Here is a 12,182-nt window from a genome sequence, read left to right as displayed (position 1 = left end):
CTTAGCAATGGATTTTTGCTCTTCCCTCCCCACATGACCTCATTAGTGGGGGTCACAGGTTGGATGGTTTCATATAGGACAGCTGTTCTAAGGTTAGTGAATGCACCTTCCGAGTCAGGGTGCCAACGCCGCACCTCCTGCAGATCTTATCTGTGCATAATAAAATCCTCCTACATACCTGAGTAGACCTGTCACCTGAACACAGGTAGGTCAGGTCAGGTCCAAGCATTTAGTGTGATGAGGTAATGATTACCTTACAGATACCCGCCAGGCCTGGGGCTCTGCAAAGAATGAAATCAATGGTTCCCAGTACTGACAGACATACGGTATATACCACTGTGCACAAAAATTAGGTTTCCTTTCAGTAGATCCTCAAGTCTTTCTTCCTTTCTCATGTAATGCAGAAATGCAATGGGTCAATAAGGTGCAGCAATGCCGTTCCTTCTAGAGGGATAAACACAATGGAGGTTTTCTCCTGTCTGTGTTTGCCTGTCACTACAGTCATGTGGGGGAAATTTAAGGTGGCCAAAGACCCCTGGATGGCAATCTTAGCTGAAGCACTTCTGTAGCTACATGGAGAAAGTGGGCAATAGAACCAGTACAAAATGGTTATTACTCCAGACGTGTCAGCCCTGAACTGGTGATCATCCAGATTATTGGATTATATAAAGTGAACAATAAGGGTAAATTCACACTGGGCGTTTTTTTGCTGTGTTTTTTATGCTAATTTTCAGCTGCTTTTTACAGTACCAGCAAAGCCTATGAGACTTCAGAAATCTCATGCACACACAATGGTTTTTTTGTTTGATCAGTATTTTGGGCTTTGGTGCGTTTTTTGGACATAGAGCATGTCACTTTCAGCGTTTTTGCTGCGTTTCTTCACTCACTGACTTGAATGGGTGTTGAAAAAAAACCGCAGCAAAAACACAGGTATCATTTGCTACGTTTTTTGCTGCTGAAAATGCGAGGACGTTAGCATGGACAAAGAAAAAAAAAACCGCAGCAAATACGCAACAAAAAAACACAGCAAATACGCACCTAAGCCTGCGTTTTTGATGCAGCTTTCCTGCCAAGAAGATCAGGTTTTGCTGCTGTAAAAAAAAAAAAAAAAAAAAAGCAGCAAAAACTCACCCTAAATGGCTAATATGAGCAGCAACGCATGATAAAGGCAAATGTATTCAGATATGGGAAGTAACTGGATGCGAAACAGTTAACAGCAGAAATGGATTAAAACACAGAGATAGCGATCACCATGTACGGTAATTACACTGATGTAGGGATGTAATTGCCTGCAGTTATCAGCTGGCCACAGCAGGAACATCGGACCTCCCCACCTTCTGGCATATAGAAAACATCAAGAGGGTCATCCACCTGGAGCAGAAGGCAATGCCAACCCCAAATTGTGCTAGACAAGGAATGACAAGCCCCACCATCATCTGTATGAGGCTGGTTAGCACAGTTAATCTCACCAGGGGATTCTGGCATCATAAACCCCAGCAGGAGAGTCACATAGGGCATAAAAATGAGAAAGGCGGAACCAAGTGCAATTAGCTCATTTCTCCGGAGTGCTGATATCAGCACAATCCTGTCAACATCCGTGTAAAACAATCACCAACACCACTGTACGGTAACCAGGGGAGCAGAGGGTCTCAGATGGCCATTAAAGGGAATCTGTCACCTCATTTTGCCGCTATAAACTGTGGCCACCGCCATCTGTAATTCTGTAGATCCCCCCCCCATGTAATCTGAAAGATAAGAAAAACAAGTTATATTATACTCACCCAGGGGCGGTCCGATGGGCGTTGCAGGTCAGGCGCCTCCCATCTTCATGCGATGACATCCTCTTCCTAGCTTCTGTCGCGGCTCCTGCACAGGCGTACTGATTTGCTCTGTTGAGAGCAGCGTAAAGTACTGCAGTGCGCAGGCACCGGGAAAGGTCAGAGAGGCTCAGCGTCTGCGCACTGCAGTACTTTGCTCTACTCTCAACAGGGCAAATCAGTACGCCTGCACCGGAAGCAAGGAAGAGGATGTAATCGCATGAAGATGGGAGGTGCTAGACCCGAGATGAACAGGACCACACTGGACCGCCCCTGGGTGAGTATAATATAAGTTGTTTCTCCTTATCTTTCAGGTTACATCAGGGGCTTATCTACAGCATTACAGAATGCTGTAGATAAGCCCCTGATGGCGAGTTTACCGACTCGTGTTCAGCAGTTTCTGGAAAACCTGCGTGATTGCAGTTATAAGCCAGAGTCATCCAGTTTTCTTACAGTATTGTTCATATCTGCAGCAGGAGGTGAGAGATGGGCATCAAGGTGGCTCAGTGGTTAGCACTGCTACTCTACAGTGCTGGGGTCCTGGGTTCACATCCTACCAAGGACAACATCTGCAAGGAGTCTGTACATTGTAATTACCGTAAGACAAGTGACGTTACTGCTATTCCGGTGTTCTATTGTGCATAAATGTCACTTCAGATTTTGTTATTCTCTGCCTGATGAAGTGACCGGAGTAGCCTTGAAAGCTTGCAATTTGCTTCCTTTTAATGGCTAACTGAAAAGATGGTACCAACCAATGAGGACAACATTTTTATATCCAATGACCCACACAGTACAAAGACATTCATTCTTTTGTGGCATAAAAACAGTGTTACAACAAAAACTGTTTGCTGAATCGGGGCTCTCTGCAAACTGCAGTGTGAAACCAGATAAAAAGGAGACCACATGAGATGACACTAGTGCCGTCTGTTTTTTGTTTTTCAATAGTATGGTTTGACATAGTAATCTTTTTATTTTGTTCAGTAGTCTGAGATACCCTATTCTACAATAATAGGGTATAGCAATAATGGCTATAGATATACTGTATATTTTTCCACTATTCTAAAAAAAGACCCCAAAAAAAGTATTTTTGGAGCCGTGTATAACATTGATAATATATTATACACTGCTCAGAAAAATTTAAAGGGAACACTAAAATATCACATCCTAGATATCACTTAATTAAATATTCCAGTTGCAAATCTTTATTCATTACATTTTGGAATGCGTGGAGAACAAAAAAAAACAAAAACGTTCAATATAAATCAAAATTACCGTATATACTCAAGTATAAGCCGAGAATGTCAGCCCATTTTTTTTTTATGGCGGAAATTGCCCCTCTCGGCTTATACTTGAGTCATACCCAGGAGTCGGCAGGGGAGGGGGAGCGGCAGATGTGTAATAATACTCACCTGCTCCTGGCGCGGTGTCCCAGCGCTTCTTCCTGTAGTGAGCGGTCACATGGTACCGCTCATCACAGTAATGAATATGGACTCGACTCCGCTCCCATAGGGGTGGAGCTGCATATTCATTACTGTAATGAGCGGTACCATGTGACCGCTCACTACAGGAAGAAGCTGCCAGCGCCGGAGAACCAGGGACACTGCGCCAGGAGCAGGTGAGTATAACGCAGTGCGCGATATTCACCTGCTCCCCGTTACACCACCGGCCGCCGCATCTTCCCAGTCGTCTGCAGTGACGCTCAGGTCAGAGGGCGAAGTGACGTGATTAGTGTGCGTGCCGCCCTCTACCTGAAAAGTCAGTGCAGAGGACAGGGAAGACACAGCGGCGATCCTTGGTGGAACGCGGAGCAGGTGAATATAGCAAGTGCCGGGGTCCTGAGAGGTGAGTTTTTTTTTTTGTTTTTTTTTTAATCGCAGCAACAGCATATGGGGTAAATGTCTGTATGGAGCATCTTATGGGGCCATAATCAGCATTTGTGGAGCCTTATATGGGCAAATGTCTGTATGTAGCATCTTATGGGGCCCATCATAAACTGTATGGGGCATTATATGGGGCGTATTTTGTATGGAGCGTCTTATGGGGCCATCATGAACTGTATGGAGCATTATATGGGGCTCCTGATTCAATATGGATATTCAAAAACACCAATGATGTCCTTGAAAAGGGCAACTTGTCTCACAAAAAACAAGCCCTCACATGGCCATATTGATGGAAAAATAAAAAAGTTATTGCTCTGGGAAGGAGGGGAGTGAAAAACGAGAAAGCAAAAACGGAAAAGGGCAAGGTCGTGAAGGGGTTAAACTTCTCCACAACAGTATCACGGACCTGCGTGTTGTGTTCCTTGGTCTTTATCGCCACTGCTTTCTGCAGCTTTCGACACTGTTGACCATCCTCTCCTACTCTCTAGGCTCCAGTCACTAGGCCTTAAGGACACTGTTCTCTCCCGGTTCTCCTCCTATCTTTCTGACCGCTCCTTCAGTGTTCTGTTCTCTGGCTCCACTTCATCTCCTCTTCCTCTCACTGTCGGGGTACCTCAGGGCTCAGTTCTTGGCCCCCTTCTCTTCCCCTCTACATGGCCCCAATTGGACCGACCATCAGCAGATTTGGCTTTCAGTACCATCTTTATGCTGATGACACACAACTATACACATCCTCCCCTGACCTTACCCCCGCTGTACTACAGAACGCCACTGACTGCAGTCTCCAACATCATGTCCGCTCTCTGTCTGAAACTCAACCTCTCCAAAACTGAACTTCTTCTGCTCCCGCCATCTACTAACCTCCCTAAATCTGACATTTCCCTCTCTGTGTGAGGCACCATAATAACACCCCGGCAGCAGGCGCTCTGTCTGGGTGTTATGTTTGACTCCGATGTCTCCTTCACCTCCCATATACAATCTCTTGCCCCCTCATGCCGCCTAAACAACATCTCTAGAATCCGCCCTTTTCTCACCATGGAAACAACAAAAACTCTCAGTCGCCCTGATCCACTCCCGCCTGGACTACTGTAACGCTCTATTAATTGGCCTCCCCCTCACTCGACTTTCCCCTCTCCAGTCCATCCATAATGCAGCAGCCAGGGTCGTCCATCTGGCTAATCGGTATTTGGTCGCGTCCACTCTATGCCAGTCATTGCACTGGCTGCCCATTCATTACAGGATACAATTCAAAGTACTTGTTCTCACCCACAAAGCTCTCCACAGTGCGGCACCCCCATACATCTCCTCCCTCATTTCTGTCTATCGGCCTAACCGACCTCTGCGCTCTGCAAATGACTTTCGACTAACGTTTGCACTAATCCGTACCTCCCACTCCCGACTCCAAGACTTCTCCTGCGCTGCGCCAATCCTCTGGAATGCTCTACCCCAAGATATTAGGACCATCGACAATTTGCATAGTTTTAGGCGCTCGCTCAAAACACATTTGTTCAGAGCGGCCTATCACGTACACTAATCAAAGTCAGTGTGTGTGTGTAGCCCATTCACTATCCCCATCTATCCCCCACCCCCTGAAGATGGCTGGACCATCATTGTAAATACATCATTGTAACTAAACACCTGTGCTTTGTATCTCCCCACCTCATTGTAGATTGTAAGCTCTCACGACCAGGGTCGTCTTATTTTGCTGTATTACTGTATTGTTACTTATGACTGTTGTGTTTGAAACTGTTAAAACTGTAAAGCGCTGCAAAATATTTTGGCGCTATATAAATAAAGATTATTATTATTATTATTATTAGTGATGCTCCTTGTGCTTCAAACAGAACTCTAAGACTATCACAGAGCAGGTGCATTTACACGAAGACTTGATTACACACAAATGGATTATATTTATCATTAGGCATTTAGGACAACATTGGATCATTCAGAGATCCACAATGAACTTCTGGAGTGAGTTTGCTGCACTGAAAGTAAGGGTATGTGCACACGTAGGTGAGATCTCTGCGGATTTTTCCACCCCTGTTTTTGTAAATCTGCAGGTAAACCACACTGCAGATTACCTGCGGAATAAAAGTGGATTTACCGTGATTTTTTTGCAGCTTTTGTGCGCATTCCACCTGCGGATTCCTATTATGGAGTAGGTGTAAACCGCAGCAGATAACGCACAAAGAATTGACATGCTGCGGAATAAACAACGCAGCGTTTCCGAGCGGTTTTTTTTCCGCAGCATGTGCACTGCGGATTTTGTTTTCCATAGGTTTACATGGTACTGTAAACTCATGGAAAACAGTTGCGAATCTGCAGTGTCAAAACCGCTGCGGATCCGTAGCAAAATCCGCAGTGTGCACAAACCCTAAAGGGGCCGAATAATATTGCACGCCCCACTTTTCAGTCTTTGAATTTCCACAAACATTTAAAATAACCAATAAATGTTGTTCAACTTCACAATTGTGTTCCACTTGTTGTTGATTCTTCACCAAAAATTTACATTTGGTATCTTTATGTTTGAAGCATGATATGTGGGAAAAGGTGGAAAAGGTTGAAAAGTTCCAGGGGGCCGAATACTGTCGCAAGGCACTGTATATACTGGCGCCCTCCTCTGTATACACTGGTGTTATATACACTGCTCAAAAAAAATAAAGGGAACACAAACAACACAATATAACGCCAAGTAAATCCAACTTCTGTGAAATCAAACCGTCCACTTAGGAAGCAACACTGTTTGACAATCAATTTCACATGCTGTTGGGCAAATGGAATAGACAACAGATGGAAATGATTGGCAATTATCAAGACACACTCAATAAAGGAGTGGTTCTGCAGGTGGGGACTACAGACCACATCTCAGTACCAATGCTTTCTGGCTGATGTTTTGGTCACTTTTGAATGTTGGTTGTGCTTTCACACTCGTGGTAGCATGAGACGGACTCTACAACTCACACAAGTGGCTCAGGTAGTGCAGCTCATGCAGGATGGCACATCAATGCGAGCTGTGGTAAGAAGTTTTGCTGTGTCTGTCAGCATAGTGTCCAAAGGCTGGAGGCGCTACCAGGAGACAGGCCAGTACACCAGGAGACGTGGAGGGTGGAGGGGGTCGCAGGAGGGCAACAACCAAGCAGCAGGACCGGTACCTCAGCCTTTGCGCAAGGAGGAACAGGAGGAGCACTGCCAGATCCCTGCAAAATGACCTCCAGCAGGCCACAAATGTGCATGTGTCTGCACAAATGGTTAGAAACTGACTCCATGAGGATGGTCTGAGTGCCCGACGTCCACAGATGGGGGTTGTGCTCACAGCCTAACAGTGCAGGACGCTTGGCATTTTCCACAGAACACCAGGATTGGCAAATTCGCCACTGGCACCCTGTGCTCTTCACAGATGAAAAAGTTCACACTGAGCATGTGACAGAGTCTGGAGACGCCGTAGAGAGCGATCTGCTGCCTGCAACATCCTTCAGCATGACCGGTCTGGCAGTGGGTCAGTAATGGTCTGAGATGACAATTCTTTGGAAGGCCGCACAGCCCTCCATGTCCTCGCCAGAGGTAGCCTGACTGCCATTACGTACCAAGATGAGACCCCTTGTGAGACCATATGTTGGTGCAGTTGGCCCTGGGTTCCTCCTAATGCAGGACAATGCCAGACCTCATGTGGCTGGAGTGTGTCAGCAGTTCCTGCAAGATGAAGGCATTGAAGCTATGGACTGGCCCACCCGTTCCCATGAGACATCATGTCTTGCACCATCCATCAACGTCATGTTGCACCACAGACTGTCCATGAGTTGGCAGATGCTTTAGTCCAGGTCTGGGAAAAGATCCCTCAGGAGACCATCCGCCGCCTCATCAGGAGCATGCCAAGAGGATGTAGGGAGGTCATACAGGCACATGGAGGCCACACACATTACTGAGCATCATTTTCTTTTCTTGAGGCATTTCCACTGAAGTTGGATTAGCCTGAAGCTTCATTTTCCACTATGATTTTGAGCATCATTCCAACTCCAGACCTCCGTGGGATATTAGTTGCGATTTACGTTGATCATTTTTTGTTTTTATTGTTCTCAACACATTCCACTATGTAATGAATAAAGATATACAACTGGAATATTTCACTCAGTGTTATCTAGGATGTGGGATTTTAGTGTTCCCTTTATTTTTTTGAGCAGTGTATATACTGGTGCCCTCCTCTGTATACACGGGACTGATGCTATATACTGTATACTGGTGCTATATATACACAGGCGCCCTCCTCTATATACACTGGTGTTATATATACACAGGCGCCCTCCTCTGTATACACTGGTGTTATATATACACAGGCGCCCTCCTCTGTATACTCTGGTGTTATATATACACAGGCGCCCTCCTCTGTATACTCTGGTGTTATATATACACAGGCGCCCTCCTCTGTATACACTGGTGTTATATATACACAGGCGCCCTCCTCTGTATACACTGGTGTTATATATACACAGGCGCCCTCCTCTGTATACACTGGTGTTATATATACACAGGCGCCCTCCTCTGTATACTCTGGTGTTATATATACACAGGCGCCCTCCTCTGTATACACTGGTGTTATATATACACAGGCGCCCTCCTCTGTATACACTGGTGCCCTCCTCTGTATATACTGGTGTTATATATACACAGGCGCCCTCCTCTGTATACACTAGTGTTATATATACACAGGCACCCTCCTCTGTATACACTAGTGTTATATATACACAGGCGCCCTCCTCTGTATACACTGGTGCCCTCCTCTGTATATACTGGTGTTATATATACACAGGTGCCCTCCTCTGTATACACTAGTGTTATATATACACAGGCGCCCTCCTCTGTATACACTAGTGTTATATATACACAGGCGCCCTCTGTATACACTGGTGCCCTCTGTACATACTGGTGTTATATATACACAGGCGCCCTCCTCTGTATACACTGGTGTTATATATACACAGGCGCCCTCCTCTGTATACACTAGTGTTATATATACACAGGCGCCCTCCTCTGTATACACTGGTGCCCTCCTCTGTATATACTGGTGTTATATATACACAGGCGCCCTCCTCTGTATATACTGGTGTTATATATACACAGGTGCCCTCCTCTGTATACACTAGTGTTATATATACACAGGCGCCCTCCTCTGTATACACTAGTGTTATATATACACAGGCGCCCTCCTCTGTATACACTAGTGTTATATATACACAGGCGCCCTCCTCTGTATACACTAGTGTTATATATACACAGGCGCCCTCCTCTGTATACACTGGTGCCCTCCTCTGTATATACTGGTGTTATATATACACAGGCGCCCTCCTCTGTATATACTGGTGTTATATATACACAGGTGCCCTCCTCTGTATACACTAGTGTTATATATACACAGGCGCCCTCCTCTGTATACACTAGTGTTATATATACACAGGCGCCCTCCTCTGTATACACTAGTGTTATATATACACAGGCGCCCTCCTCTGTATACACTAGTGTTATATATACACAGGCGCCCTCCTCTGTATACACTGGTGCCCTCCTCTGTATATACTGGTGTTATATATACACAGGCGCCCTCCTCTGTATATACTGGTGTTATATATACACAGGTGCCCTCCTCTGTATACACTAGTGTTATATATACACAGGCGCCCTCCTCTGTATACACTAGTGTTATATATACACAGGCGCCCTCCTCTGTATACACTAGTGTTATATATACACAGGCGCCCTCCTCTGTATACACTGGTGCCCTCCTCTGTATATACTGGTGTTATATATACACAGGCGCCCTCCTCTGTATATACTGGTGTTATATATACACAGGTGCCCTCCTCTGTATACACTAGTGTTATATATACACAGGCGCCCTCCTCTGTATACACTAGTGTTATATATACACAGGCGCCCTCCTCTGTATACACTAGTGTTATATATACACAGGCGCCCTCCTCTGTATACACTAGTGTTATATATACACAGGCGCCCTCCTCTGTATACACTAGTGTTATATATACACAGGCGCCCTCCTCTGTATACACTAATGTTATATATACACAGGCGCCCTCCTCTGTATACACTGGTGCCCTCTGTACATACTGGTGTTATATATACACAGGCGCCCTCCTCTGTATACACTGGTGTTATATATACACAGGCGCCCTCCTCTGTATACACTAGTGTTATATATACACAGGCGCCCTCCTCTGTATACACTGGTGCCCTCTGTACATACTGGTGTTATATATACACAGGCGCCCTCCTCTGTATACACTGGTGCCCTCTGTACATACTGGTGTTATATATACACAGGCGCCCTCTTCTGTATACACTGGTGTTATATATACACAGGCGCCCTCCTCTGTATACACTAGTGTTATATATACACAGGCGCCCTCCTCTGTATACACTGGTGCCCTCTGTACATACTGGTGTTATATATACACAGGCGCCCTCCTCTGTATACACTAGTGTTATATATACACAGGCGCCCTCCTCTGTATACACTGGTGCCCTCTGTACATACTGGTGTTATATATACACAGGCGCCCTCCTCTGTATACACTGGTGCCCTCTGTACATACTGGTGTTATATATACACAGGCGCCCTCCTCTGTATACACTAGTGCCCTCCTCTGTATATACTGGTGTTATATATATACACAGGCGCCCTCCTCTGTATACACTGGTGTTATATATACACAGGCGCCCTCCTCTGTATACACCCGTGCTGTATACTAGTGTTATATATATATATATATATATATATATACAGGCGCCCTCCTCTGTATACACCCGTGCTGTATACTAGTGTTATATATATATACACAGGCACCCTCCTCTGTATACACCCGTGCTGTATACTAGTGTTATATATATATACACAGGCGCCCTCCTCTGTATACACCCGTGCTGTATACTAGTGTTATATATATATATACACAGGCACCCTCCTCTGTATACACCCGTGCTGTATACTAGTGTTATATATATATACACAGGCGCCCTCCTCTGTATACACCCGTGCTGTATACTAGTGTTATATATATATATATATATATATACAGGCGCCCTCCTCTGTATACACCCGTGCTGTATACTAGTGTTATATATATATACACAGGCACCCTCCTCTGTATACACCCGTGCTGTATACTGGTGTTATATATATATACAGGCGCCCTCCTCTGTATACACCCGTGCTGTATACTGTGTGTGCAGACCTCCATCCACTATAAGGCGGGGATACCTTGTGTGCCGCTGTATACCATCCAGATGTCTGATGCTCCGGACTTTACACGGACACGTCAGCGCCACTAATTACCCGGTTCATACCCCCCACACCCCGGCTCCTCGGTGCCCGCGCAGCCCGACTCCCGGTACCCGTCACTCACCTCCTTCCTTTCCTGTCAAGAGAGGCAGCGAACTGCTACCAGTACAATGCGCATGCGTTGCACCCTGTACTTAGGGAGCGGAGAGAAAGTTCCAACTCGCAGTGAGGCGCAGTGAGGCGCCTTTCACCTTCTATAGGGAGCGTCACCGGGAGACGTCAGTGGCGCGAACCCCGGAGCCGCCCCCCTCTCTCCAGCGGGGAAAGCAAAACTGAGAAAGACACGAGACACGTCACACTGCAGTGTAGTCCTCGGTGCAGGGAGCAGCAGGACACATCAGTGACATAAAGCAGCCAGAAAAGTGCACGGAACAGCAAACACAGGCTTATTCACACCGGAGTTTTGAGGAGATTTTTGGAGCGGATTTGCTACAAAATCCTCCAAATCTGCTTCAAAAGCTCTTCTTATTAATTTTTTTAACTTTTTTTTCATTCCTGAATAGGTTATTAAATCCACCCCGTGGGAATGACGGAGCATGTCACCCGTGAAAAAGCTGCAAAACCTCTTGGGGTGTGTGCGCACAATACAACAGCTCTTGGGCAGGGTTCGCAGTCCATTGGTGCAGTCCGTTCAACGCATGCGCCAACGCTAGTGCCTTTTCCAAGATCGCTTAATGCGATAGCATCTGCGTAGCGGTGACGGACCCGGAAACGCTGCAGCCCACGTCCGAGGTCCGTCACAGAATGACGGCACATCGCTAACGCATGCCGTTTATGATATGCGCTAGCGATGCACTACATAATGGCCATCAATGGGTGCGCTGAAGCATCCGTTACATTGCGTTAGTGCCGCTGTGTAACGGATGCCGTCAGCGCATTGCCATTGATGCAATGTGAACCTGGCCTTAGGCGGATTCTTCCTGAAATGCATTGCAAAACCACCTCAGGGCTGCCCTGCGGAGCAATCACCGACCGCTCCTGCCAGCAATTCTCCTGCCTCTTGTGTCAGAGCAGCTCCTTCTCTTCCAATCTGCTCTGCCGACGGGGCGTTAATTGACAGCCGGCTCATCCTATCGAAGCAGGGAGGCGGCTGTCAATCTACCAGCGTATACAATAATGGCGTCTCATCGACAGAGC

The 12,182-nt window shown here is 46.2% G+C and overlaps 1 protein-coding gene across 2 annotated transcripts in view; it reads right to left on the bottom strand.

Moving 5' to 3' along the window:
* Nucleotides 1–11,154, bottom strand: part of NT5C2 (5'-nucleotidase, cytosolic II) — a 96,912-nt gene extending 85,758 nt beyond the window's left edge. The window contains exon 1 of one of the 2 annotated variants that reach the window (XM_069753707.1): nucleotides 11,110–11,154. The gene's annotated coding sequence lies outside the window, so the exon portion shown is untranslated. Of the gene's footprint in view, nucleotides 1–10,964; nucleotides 11,079–11,109 lie in introns of those variants that run through there. The other variant, XM_069753705.1, reaches the window with a different exon arrangement.
* Nucleotides 11,155–12,182: the final 1,028 nt, after the last annotated feature.

The sequence above is a fragment of the Ranitomeya imitator genome, chromosome 2 (genome assembly GCF_032444005.1).
Source record: "Ranitomeya imitator isolate aRanImi1 chromosome 2, aRanImi1.pri, whole genome shotgun sequence".
Classification (NCBI taxonomy): domain Eukaryota; kingdom Metazoa; phylum Chordata; class Amphibia; order Anura; family Dendrobatidae; genus Ranitomeya; species Ranitomeya imitator.
The sequence above is the reverse complement of the archived record's forward strand: the minus strand, read 5'-3'. Positions and strand labels throughout refer to the sequence as shown.